This window comes from Pelodiscus sinensis, chromosome 3 (assembly GCF_049634645.1).
Source record: "Pelodiscus sinensis isolate JC-2024 chromosome 3, ASM4963464v1, whole genome shotgun sequence".
In the NCBI taxonomy this organism is placed as follows: Eukaryota; Metazoa; Chordata; order Testudines; family Trionychidae; genus Pelodiscus; species Pelodiscus sinensis.
This window is the reverse complement of record NC_134713.1, coordinates 160,476,737-160,488,505: the sequence shown is the minus strand read 5'-3', so window position 1 is coordinate 160,488,505 and position 11,769 is coordinate 160,476,737. Positions and strand designations below refer to the sequence as shown.

Genomic DNA, 11,769 nt, shown 5'->3' with positions numbered 1-11,769 from the left:
TGTCCTGGGTCTTATGGGCCTAATCCTGATGGCTGTACACAACCCAAGCAGGGATAGTTCATAGGTGACAGGGAAGAATGGAATCACCTCATCACAATCCACACAAGTACTGATATGGTCAACATCACCACACCATGAATTTATCCTCACAACTGCCCTGCAAGTCTTTCAGGCAAAACAGTGGTAGGCCAGACTTACCCTTAAAAAAATCTCAAGTAGAAGAAAGCCCCTTGAGGCCTTTATGCAATGCCTCAGAGAAAAACAAAAATGAGCAGTTGAGCTAAATTAGCAAAAGGATCCTGAAGGTTTCCATCACTTTATCTAACATTAGTTAAAGATTTGCCTTTTGTAGGGAACCTAACTTATTTTTGCTGATCCCTTTGAGCAGTCACTTATGATGGGTTTCACTGCATACAGGAGGGACACTGTGTGGGGGGACATGACTACTCAATCAAGAGGATTGGGAGTTACAGCAACTGCCTAGATGTGCTTCCTGGCTTCCACCTTGCCTGAGATTTCCTATCTTGTATGTCAAAGCCCAGTCCAACTCCTTTGACCTTGTGAAGGTTGAGAGACCGTGGCAGGGTTAGAAACTGAAATCCTCTATTTGTCAACAGAGCCAGTGCAGTTCAGGCAGATGCAGTTTCAACTTTTCCACTCTCTCTTGCCAATACTCTAGTGTACAGCACAGACTTTCCATCCTTCCCCAGGAGTGAGAGGTGCTGTGAGCTCCTTGTACAGAGACTGTTTGCTGAGGTGGCAGCCTGCAGATTACTCGCATTTGCAGAATGGTTTCTGTGAAGTGAGACTGCTGCCAGGTAAGAGACCAAGCAATGAGGATGAGTACTGAAAACCTATTTTGATTAAGACTTTAGGTTAGGACATATACCAAGACATCTTTAATATTATAATCACCATCCTCAATACTGGAATTTACTTAAAAATATCGGGTCATCCTAGAGATGATTTTAGTACCATGTGCATTGCATTGTTCCCTTCCCTGTGGACACAAAGCCATGCTTTTAATGAGTGTTTACATGGCAGCACAGCTGTTCAGACCAGCCAAAAATGTCTGGTATTTTTATTTATGGTACAAAAAATGTATCTAAGTCTCAGTACCACAGAAGACACCTTGACAATGAATGGTCAGATTCCATTAATGCAGGAGACAGTGTTCTAGAAGCAGATTATTTACCACATCTCAGAGAGAGAAATTTGCAAGATAAATACTCATGTTTTTTTCAGCAAGATTGTATTATTCCTTTTTGATTTGCCATATTCTTTTCTGGATTATTTTAGTTTTCCTCTATTAGATCCTGTATAGCAGGTGGCAATTTGCTACATGGACTGTTGTCTAGCAGAGTGTCTAATGATCAGAGTAGAGAACTGAGTGTTAGGACTCATCAGTTTTATTTGCAGCTTATGCACTGACTCAGTGAGCATGAAAAAACTTAAAAAACAATACCTAGTCTTGCAGCATTTTAGAGACTAACAAAACATGTAGATGGTATCATGAGCTTTTGTGGGCACAGCCCACTTCCTCAGATGAATGAACTTGGCTATCTCATTGAGCATAAGAACGGCCATACTGGGTCAGACCAAAGGTCCATCTAGCCCAGTAGCCTGTCTGCCAACAGTGGCCAGCACCAGGTGCCCCAGAGAGGGTGGACCGAAGACAATGATCAAGCGATTTGTCTTCTGCCATCCTTATCCAGCCTCTGACAAACAGAGGCCAGGGACACCATTTCTATCCTCTGGCTTATAGCCTTTTATGGACCTAACCTCCATGAAATTATCTAGCTTCTCTTTAAACTCTGTTATAGTCCTAGCCTTCACAGCCTCCTCTGGCAAGGAGTTCCACAGGTTGACTACACGCTGTGTGAAGAAGAACTTTCTTTTATTAGTTTTAAACCTGCTACCCATTAACTTAATTTGGTGTCTTCTAGTTCTTCTATTGTGGGAACTAATAATAGCATGGACAAGGGTATCACATAACTTTTCTATGCTTTGTGTATCCTCCTCTGTACAGTGGGGAAAATGCATACTTGCATCCCAAAGTTTTTGTGAGGTCCAATGTGATATAATGTTCTTTGACATTTTCAGATGATGAAAAGAGCCATGTTAGAGCCAAAATACTGTTAAAAGTTTATAGTCAAAAGAGCTAGGAGAGAAGTATTCACCTCTTGCCCAGAATCCCCATCCTTATACTGACTATATTTGCAGGCATACACCAAAAGAAAGAAACTCTCAACAGGCTCCGAGGTAGTAGAGATGGGAAACCTATTTGGTCAGTGTATCCAGTCCTCTGCCATTACAGGGTTTGATTCACAGTAGAGAATATATGAGGTGTTAAACGTGATACTATGCTTGAGAGGAAGGTGGGGCTGCAAAGTGGAAACTGTCCAATAAGATTAACTTCTTTGCCTAACATTTAAAAGCTGTCTAGCTGGTACAGATTTTAAGTTGCGGGCTGTATAGTAAGTCTCAGCCCTGTTATCTGTAGGATCTATGTGCTGCTGGAGGAAAGGCAGGAACATCTGGTTCACAGCATTGTAATGAGTGCTTTGGGGAAGGCCATGGTCCGTATTAACTGGCCTTGGCTTCAACTGGGGCTTGAGGTCCAATAGTAATAATCGAGAAAAATGATAGAACTGATGACAATGTCTGCAATGTCCAAAGCTGTTAATTATACAACTGATTAAACAGCAATTCAGGCCTCATAGAAAACTTTTAGAAAGCATCTTATCAACAGGCAATGTTGCCTCTTTTTTAGCATATTGGTGCAGTCTTGACAAAGCAATAAATTAAAAAATAATATATTCCGTATTGCATCTTTCATATCACTGACTGCCTAAAAGGCATGACAATGTTAAATAATGCAGTCATAGGGTTAAATGTAAGCAAAGAGAGAGTCTGAGTGGTGGGAAAAGATACTTTGAAATGAAGTTTGTCAATACCATGGAGACCAGGAGGCTATTTCTGGTGGCAGAGGCAAAGCGAAAGTTTTTGAACGAACAGGGGTGAGACTGTATAAAGGGACAGAGAATAGGCAAGTGTAAGAGGAGTGCAGGAGACTGATTTTATTCTAGTATGAAATTGTTGCTAGGTCTGTCATCTTTGTTCCCTACTCCTGCCACCTATTCCTCAGCTGAAGTCACAATCCTGTGTTTGTGACATTGTTCTTGTAATTATTCATCATAAATGGCAGTGGGTCTGTGATGAGAAGTTTGGATCCTGATCCAAAATGTTTGGATGCTGTAACCCAGAGTTTTGGTTTGACATGGCCTAAAAGTACTATGACAACTTCCATGTCTATGGAGAAGACGCAGGATCTTATGGCTAGATCCACAATAGTACTTAGGGACCCAACTGCCTCTTTAGGAGCCTAAGTCCAATGTTAAGACACTGCTGATGTTCTCACATCCATTGCTCAGCTGCCTCTTGACCCCAGAGGGACACAGTTTTCACCAGTGGGTGTGTGCAAAGTTGCCTAAGCACAGAATCTGCCCACAGCTGAATAGCTGCTCAGGGCCTCACTGAAACTTAGCATCCCAAAACAGGATTCTCAAGCAGATGTTTCCCCATCTCTCTTGCCTGTGGGGATCAGTGTTCTCAGTGCATGCCTACAGGATTGAGGCCTTCACATATGACAGCTGGGGTGAGTTGGGTTTTTTCAGGATCAGGCGTGTGTATCCTTGTCCATGTCCCAGCTCTGAACACTCACTTGTACTGTGAGAGACACAAGTTCACATTTGTACCCTAAGGACTAAATTATTTATACCATACCAATATGAGAACTTGAGGCCACTTCAGAATAATCCATAGTCCAGTGGCCAGGACACTTATATGGGAGACCAGGATTTAGATGAGTACTCGAATGGGGTGAGGTTTTTTGAGAAACCTGGCTTTGGTCACCTAATTCCAGGAGAGGTTCACAGCTGAGAAGTGAAGATAAGTGCCTCCCTCTAGCCCATCAGTCAGATACCCAGATCAATGGGAGTTAGGAACCTAAGCACCTTTATGAATCTGGGCCCTTTCCTCTCAATTTCTCTTCTGGCAGCCTTAGTCATTCCCCCCCCCTTATCAGCATGTAGGCTTCTATGAAATCCTTTCTCAGGCATCTAAGTCTCCCCATGCTTAACTCAGGGCTGAGGTTCCACTAGGCAGCAGAATACCTAAGGATTAAGTGTTGCAACATGCAGTATTGCAGCGTTTAAGTACAATGGTGGAGTTAGCCCTTAAAAGCTAACGTCTTGTCTGGAAGGAGCACTCAGACACTAACCCTGGATGGAATTAAGTTTATCTGGCGAGGAAAGAATGGTTGAATCAGCTCTAAAAGAGTGTCTTTTCTGGACGTACTGGCAACTCCCTAACTGGTGATACAAGATGGTTTGAGCAAGTCATTCACAAAGTAAGTGGTTGGCATCCACAAAGGGACTTGGGCATTGCAATGCTGAGCCTCACAATGCCTTGCTTTTAGGCACAGGAATACACTGCATTCCACAAACCCTGAGCTGGGCACCTAGGCTCCAGTACAATGAATGGGGAGAGACAGGCACCTTAGACTACAAACCACAATACCCAGCATGTTGAGCAAGGAGCCTCCTAACCCGCTTTTTTTGAAATAACAAGTGGAGCATCCACACTACCAAGCCCATTATTTCAAAACAACAGGCTGGTTATTTTGAAATCTGTACTCCTGCTTTCCTCGGGGAATAAACTTATTTCAAAATAGATATTTCGAAATAATTTCCTAGTGTAGACATGCTCTAAGCTAGCCAATGGGAGATGCTGGTGAGGAGTGTAGGCTAAATCTCGCTCCTCACTTGAAGACAGGTGCCTATTTCTGCCTGGCATTTCATGAATGGGAACTGGCTGCCTGGAGTCAGATAGCTTGGGCAGGTGAGATGTGTTTTGCAGAAATGAGGTAGGTGTCTGCCTCACGCTACACAAAATAATACAGAAAAAGATGGCTAGTGGGTACATACTTTCCTTCCCCCCAACACTTTTAGCTCAGTGGTTTGAGCACTCATAGAATCATAGAACCATAGAGCTGGAAAAGACCTCAGAAGGTCATCAAGTCCAGACCCCTGCTCCAGGCAGGACCAATCCCAACTAAATCAACCCAGCCAGGGCTTTGTCAAGCCGAGACTGTCAAGCCTTTGTCAAGGCCATCACCTCTAGGGATGGAGACTCCACTACTTCCCTAGCTAACCCATCCCAGTGCTTCACCACTCTCCTAGTGAAATAGTTTTTCCTAATATCCAACCTGGACCTCTCCCACCACAACTTAAGACCATTGCTCCTTGTTCTGCCATCTGTCACTACTGAGAACAGCCTCTCTCCATCCTCTTTGGAACCTCGCTTCAGGAAGTTGACGGCTGCTATCAAATCCCCCCTCACTCTTTGCTTCTGCAGACTAAACAGACCCAACTCCCTCAGCCTCTCCTCATAAGTCATATGCTCCAGCCCCCTAATCATTTTGGTTGCCCTCTACTGGACCCTCTCCAATGCATCCACATCCTTTATGTAGTGGGGAGCCCAAAACTGGACACAATACTCCAGATGTGGCCTCACCAGAGCTGAATAAAGGGGAATAATGACATCTCTGGATCTGCTGGCAATGCTCCTTCTAATGAAACTGTAGATGAGTCATGGGGTGCGATCACCCCCTACCGGGCGGGCAGGGAGACTCAGCGAACCCCTTCATCCTCTAACCAGGCCCCCAGCCGGGATTCTCGGTCGTGCGTCCCGTAAGCTGGGTGCGATCACCCCCTCCTTGCAGGGCAGGAGAGGGGGGTTCAGCGGCCCCCGTGTCTATACCCCGCCTTAGCAGGGGGGAATGGGCTTGCGCCCCGATTCTTGCCCCTCCGAGGGGCGATGCCCTGGCCAGCCCTGCCGTCCGGCCGCCACAGTTCGCACGTTTGTGTGCGTTCCAGTTCTGAAGGGGCTGGGTGCTCGTGGGAGGTTGGGAGGGGGACCCGGGCCCACCCTCTCTCCGGGTCCCAGCCCGGGGCCTTAAGTGCAGGGGCTCGCGGTCATCCCTGCACGGCAGACGGGGGGTGTTTCCTCCCGTAACACATCTCCCTACTGTTGCCAGAAGGCCCCACCCCGGGCTGATTCCTCCCTTCCCCTGGCCCCTGGAGTACCCCTGCGCTTACCGGGATTCTGGGCTCCAGGTCTGAGGTCGTTCCGCAGGAGTCCCGTGGGTCCTTCTGTTCCCGCGGATCTTGTCCCGGCCGAGCCGCTCCTTCCATGGGCGGCGGGGTTTGTCCTGGTCATCCTCCGACCTGGGGCTGGCCAGCCGCGGGGGCCGTCCCGGGAGCCCCTGGGTTAGGAACGGGCCACCTGCCGGTCTCAGGCACGCACCCGGTCGTCCTGGGCCCCGGTACGTCTCTACCTCCCTGGGAGGAGGCTGCCCCCCTGCTCTCTGCTGGTGGGCCTTTTTAAAATGGCCCGCTGGGCCAGACACGATCTGGAGGCCCCGCCCCTTCGATGACATGGCAGCTCCCCCAGCCATGTCGCAGCTGTCACTCCCTGCAACAGCCCCTCCCTGAGCCCTTCCGGGGGAGGGGCCAGTAGCCTCCCACTGGCGCAGGCGCGGTGGCAGGTTCCGGCCCCGCCGCCACTCTCCGGCAGCCCCGCGGTGCGGGGGGGGTTCTGCCCATGGCCCCGCTCGTCTCCCGGTGGCTCTGGCTGTTCAACGTGCGGGCCGTTGGCGGCCTGTCACAGCAACCTAATATGCCATTAGCCTTCTTGGCTACAAGGGCACACTGTTGACTCATATTCAGCTTCTCATCCACTGTAACCCCCACGTTCTTTCGGATGTGGGTGGCCCTGAGAAATTCCTCTCTCAGGCAGAAGGGGAAAAGGATTGGAATAGAGGTCTCCCTCGGGAAAGTGCTCTAATCCCACTGAGCTGTGGGATATTTTTATGGTGCCGGGCTCCCTTAGTCTTTCCTGGTGAAGTTGATCCACTGTGTGGACAAATAACGAATGAGTGACTGGAGCAGGGGAGCTGGGTCTCCCACATCCCAGATGGATGCCCTAAGCATAAGGCTATAGAAGAAGTATCTCTTTCTTGCCTCACGACTACTTAGGTATTTATCCAGATTGGACCATTGGAGCAGGGGGAGAGGAAAAGAAAGACACAGAGTCTGTAGTCCAGTGGTTAGGTAAACCCCCCTACCCGCACGTGAGGAGACCTGGGTCCAGTCCCTCTGCTCTGACTTAGGTGTCTAAATCTGCCACCTAAATGCCTTTATGGATCTGCAGCTAAATTGTTCTGTAACTCAGCTTCTTCCCCATCTAATACTGGGGTAACAACTGCTTCTCAGAATAACTGACTTGCAGAGAACTTCCACTACATGCAAGACGAAGTGGGTCTTTGCCCACGAAAGCTTATGCTCCAATAAATCTGTTAGGGCATGTCTAAACAGCAAAGTTATTTTGAAATAACAGCCGTTATTTCGAAATAACTTTCCTAGCATCCACACAGCCAAACCGCTATTTCGAAAGTAAATCAAAATAGCGGAGGGCTTATTTTGAAATTGGTAAACCTTATTCCACAAGGAATAACACCAATTTCGAAACTGCTATTTCAAAATAAGCTCTGTGTAGATGCTTATTTCGAAATAAGGGGCCTCAAGCCCTTCCCAGAGTGCCCTGGTGGCCACTCTGGGCACAACCAGGAGAACTCCTCTCCCCCCGGAGCTCTTAAAGAGGTAGAGTCTGGCCACAGTGCCTGTGCCAGCTCCTTGCCTGCCAGCCCAGAGCCAGCAGTCACTGCCCCTGACCCAGTGGCCCCAAAACATGAGCCACCAAGCCACCGGCAGCCAACCTTCCACCGCTCCCCACGACCAGTCCCTCAGCTCCCAGGAACCTGCCAGGGCCCAGAGAAGGCAGGCGCCTTCCTGGTCCAGGGCGTTGATTATGGACCTTATTCAGGTTTGGGGGATGCCCCCAACGTCCATGATCTCTGCACTAGATGGAGGAATGCGGCCATCTATGGCAGGATAGCTGCCAGAATTGCTAGCAAAGGCCACATCCGCACCCAGACACAGGTGCGGATGAAAATAAAGGCACTTAGGCAGGCATATGCCAGGGCCACAGGGGGCAGCTCTCAACCGGGGCAGACCCATACACCTGCCCCTATTTTGACACCCGGGACTGCATCCTGGGGGGCGGGACGGTCTGTGTCCCCAGGGTGGTCGTCAACCCTGGGGCAGAGGGCCCTGTCAGGGCATTGAGGAGGAGGAGGAGGAGAGCCAGGAGCCAGAGGAGGCCATCATCACCACCCAGTTGAGCCAGGACTTCCTGAGCTACCCCAGCAGATCTGTCGCTGGTGTCATCTCAGGCCAGGGAAGCAAGAACATGTGAGTCCCCTTATGCAGGGGGGAGGGGGGATGGAAACCAGGGACTGTGTGTATGGGCCTTGCTGTCCACAGATCATGCAGTAACCTGTGCATGTGTGAGCATGTGCCTTGCCACCCCTGGGCATGTGGCCCCAGCTGGCTGCCACACAGGGGCCTTACCCTGTTAGCCACATGTGTGTGTGAGGAGGCATGACATTCTCCTGACTCCGAGATGGGACACAGCAAGACACCTTCCCTCCACAAGGACACTCTACACAGAGGCAGGGAACATATTCCCCCCACCACACACACACACTATATACACCATAGGGGCATGGGTGTGGTCTCGAAGCAGCTCCCACTCCCGGGAATAACAGAACATTCCGAACATGGTCTGTGTGCAAGCACATCGGCTCTGATGGTGCAGGGAATGGGCATCCTCACCTTGCAGAGGGGGGCTGGGCTTCACCCACTGTGTCCCCAGGGATAACTGACCACTTCTCTTGTTTCTCCACAGCCTCACCAGCTGCATGTGCAGGTGCAAACCCCGCCCCCAGACATGCTCCTGCACCCGAGGGCTCCGCAGGCCCACCCATGCAGTGGAGGGGTACCAACAGCAGCACCCTGAGCTTCCCCTCCCCCTTCTTCCCCTTGCTTCCCCCTTCTAGCTCCCTCCTCCTAGGTTTCCCCCTCCCCTCTCCCACTCTCTCTCTTCCCTTATCCTGCCTCCTTTCCCCAGGCTCACCAGAGTTTCATTCTCCTCCCCTGCCCAGTTTTGTTAAATAAAGAGAGTTTGTGTTCATGAAAATCCTTATATTTTATTTGACATCAGGAAGGGGGGTTAGGGAGGGGTAAGTGGAAGGACGTGAGGGATGAATGAGGCACAAGCCCCCAGTGGGGCAGACCAGGGAGACTCTTAGTGCTCCTCAGGGTGGAAGCTCTCCCCCAGGGCCTCCTGGATACTGACAGCCCCTTGACGTACCTCCTGGATGGCAGCCTGCAGAAAGTGCAGCCAGGCTTGCAGTAACGCGTCCAAGAGAGGCACCAGAGTGCCCGGGGGCAGCTCTGGCTCCATGGTGCAGAGTGCTGTGGTGTCCCGAGTGAGGGCAACCAGAGCACACAGAGACAAAAATGCTTTGCTGTCCCTCGTTGAGGTAGGCAAGCAAGCAGGGAAACCTGAGAACCGGCACGATGGGGGGGGGGGCGGTTGGTCCCTTTAAGCACAGGCCTCAGACAGCCTCAGGCAGCAGCCACACAAAGTAACTCCTGACTTGATGCCCTGCCGGAACTGGTTCCAACCAGCCTTAAAAACGCGATTCAATGTCCACTCAGTGTGAACACGCTATTTTAAAATAGCAAAACGCTATTTCGAAATGCATTTTGTGTGTAAACACGTTATTTCAAAATAAGCTATTTTGAATTAACTATTTTGAAATTAGATATTTCGAAATAACGCTGTAGTGTAGACATACCCTTAGTCTATAAGGTGCCACAGTATGTCTCATTGTTTATGCAGATTCAGACTAACACGGCTACCCCTCTAATATCTGGCTTGCAGAGGTGACTTAATTAATGCGTATGAAATACTTTGGATTCTTGGATGGAAGAAGTTCTAGAAATACAAGTATCATTGGTATTAACTATTTTATTGCATAAGGTATTGCTAACTTGAGCAGTATTCACAAGTTTGTTTCTAAGAGCTAGAGTTGTTTCTGAAGGCAAAGGAAGCAATCAGCTCTGTCTATAGTGGTTTCAGGTTCTTGTCTCTAGATGCCAAGGGTCTTGTCATTTCACACTATTTCAGATTTAAGCAGTGTCACTGGTAGTTGGCTCTGGACCAGCTCGCAGCCTAAGAAAGGTCAGCAGATGAAGTGCTGCTCAGTGCACATGGCTGTGCAAACAGCAGTTCCTGGCTGGAAAGCTGATACTGTTTGAACCTTCTTGCAAGACAAGTGAAATGTGATTAGAAGCACAGATGCAACTTTACCTTGCATTTAGCTTCACAGAGTGCACATCAGGGCATGGTGTGTGCCAGCTTCTTCTGCAGCACATCCCAGTGTTAACCCTTTGTCTGCTGCCTCCTCAATGTGGTTGTGTTTGCAGTAATTTGCATAGAATCTCAATTGAAATGAGTACAGTGCTGTCCGCTACTATCAAACCGAGCTTAAATTGAGAGCAAAGGGGCTAATAAGTCAGAACAGTTATTAGCTATGCAGCAATCTCCACTTGCAATCTTTTTACCTAGGGGATTGTATTTTTTTTATGAAGTTTCAATGTAAAATAATTGGCATAAGGGTCCTTTCCTCTTAAAAACAAACCAAAATTAACTTAATGCACTTGAAAACATGCCCTTTATTTTTATAGCATAGAGTATTGTTTAACACTCTGGGTAAGAAATCAGCAATATTTGAATAAATATGTGCATTTTTAGTATATACATATGTACAGAGAGTGAAAGAGAGTATATTCACTTATATACATATCAATTCTGGGTTATTTTACAACCGTAAAAAAAAATCTTACAAACACTAATACAATCTTATAAAACAATATAGTGCCAGTAATGTTGGATTTGAGTGCAATTACAAAGGTTGTACAAAACATACTGGGTACGTCTAGACTACATGGCTCCGTCGACGGAGCCATGTAAAGTAGGTTACTTGGCATAGTCGATGAAGTGGGGATTTAAATAAACCCCGCTTCATTAAAATAAAAAATGGTCGCTGCGCTGTGCCGACAATCAGCTGATCTGGCACAACGCAGCAGTCTAGACACGGTGCAGTTGACAAGGGAAGCCGTTTATGAGATTTACCGGAGCGGTCGACAAAGGCTTCCCTTGTCAACCGCGCCGCGTCTAGACTGCCGCACTGTGCCGGATCAGCTGATTGTTGGCACAGCGCGGCAGCCATTTTTATTTTAATGAAGCAAGGTTTACTTAAATCCCCGCTTCATTGACTATGCCAAGTAAACTACTTTACATGGCTCCGTCGATGGAACCATGTAGTCTAGACGTACCCACTGTAACAAAACCCTGGCCAAAAGGTTGTCAATTTTATCACTATACTGTACGTCATGGCCACTCAGAACCTCATGCAACAAGACTAAGAACGTACTGGGTGGGTCAGACCAATGGTCCTTCTAGCCCAATTTTCCAACTGTGAATGGTGCCAGATGCTTGAAAGGGAGTGAACAGAACTATGCAATTATTAAGTGGTGCAGTCTCTGCTTCTTACAGTTAGCAGCTTAGAGATACCCAGAGCATGACATTGCTTCCCTGACCATTTTGGCTAATTGCCGTAGATGGAACTATCCTCCATGAATTTACTTAATTCTTTTTTGAACCCAGTTATATTTTTGGCCTTCACATCCCCAGGCAACGAGCTCCACCGGGTGACTGAGTTGTGTGAAATAATAC

The 11,769-nt window shown here is 48.2% G+C and overlaps 1 protein-coding gene across 1 annotated transcript in view; it reads left to right on the top strand.

The window, feature by feature from the left end:
* Positions 1-699: 699 nt before the first annotated feature.
* Positions 700-11,769, top strand: part of CLIP4 (CAP-Gly domain containing linker protein family member 4) — a 110,112-nt gene continuing 99,042 nt past the window's right edge. Inside the window, exon 1 of the mRNA XM_075925360.1 lies at positions 700-818. The gene's annotated coding sequence lies outside the window, so the exon portion shown is untranslated. The remainder of the gene's footprint in view (positions 819-11,769) is intronic.